General features: G+C 34.7%; 1 non-coding gene across 1 annotated transcript; it reads right to left on the bottom strand.

Moving 5' to 3' along the window:
* Positions 1-544: 544 nt before the first annotated feature.
* Positions 545-651, bottom strand: LOC122109111. Its single transcript, XR_006147677.1, has one exon. It is a non-coding gene; the product is annotated as a U6 spliceosomal RNA (small nuclear RNA).
* Positions 652-876: the final 225 nt, after the last annotated feature.

Genomic DNA, 876 nt, shown 5'->3' with positions numbered 1-876 from the left:
TGTGTCCCTATCATGGGGTTCAATTTCTTTAACATCATCTTATCTGGTTATATGCACATATCTTTTGAACTTTTCTGCTTATCCCAGAGATACATTCGTTATTGAAAATAAGGGAAATCATGGGACCTATATTTCTTTGGACTTGGCTTACTTCACTCAATAAATTTTTTCCAAGTCTTTCCATTTCCTAACAAATTGGGCGATATCATTCTTTCTGATGGAGGCAAAGAATTCCATTGTGTATATATAACACATTTTCTTGATCCATTCATCTAATGGGGGCATCTGTGTTGGTTCCATATCTTAGCTATCGTAAATAACGTTGCAATAACCATAGTTGTGCTGGTAGTTTTAGTATGGTCTTTTTTATGATCATTTGGATGAATCCCCAAAAGTGGGATTACTGTGTTATAGGGGAGTTTTATGTGGAGTCTTCTGAGGCACCTCCATACTGCTTTCCAAAGTAGTTGAACAAGTTTACACTCCCACCAAGAATGCAGTACGGTTCCCTTGTGGCCACATACGTTTCAGCATCTGTTGCTGTAAATATATGGAACGCTCCAAGACTTTGCATGTCATCCTTGCGCAGGGTGCATGCTAATCTTCTCTGTATCGTTCCAATGTTAGGGTATGTGATGCTAAATTGAGCACAGAACAGTTTTTATATATAAAGTATAATTTTTAATTGATTTTATTAAGCTAGACAATTCAACAAAAAGTAAGTTCAAAAGAATTGTTGTGAAATTATAGAATCATGTATTTCTTACATAAGCACACAATTAAGAATAAAATCAAGATAGACATGCCAAAAACAAAATAATTCCAGATATTTGTAGTTCAAGAGATGTGTAGGAGGAGAAATTCAATTATTCTATA

Source organism: Dipodomys spectabilis, unplaced genomic scaffold (genome assembly GCF_019054845.1).
Source record: "Dipodomys spectabilis isolate Male_0828 unplaced genomic scaffold, ASM1905484v1 ptg000068l, whole genome shotgun sequence".
Lineage (NCBI taxonomy): Eukaryota > Metazoa > Chordata > Mammalia > Rodentia > Heteromyidae > Dipodomys > Dipodomys spectabilis.
The sequence above is the reverse complement of the archived record's forward strand: the minus strand, read 5'-3'. Positions and strand labels throughout refer to the sequence as shown.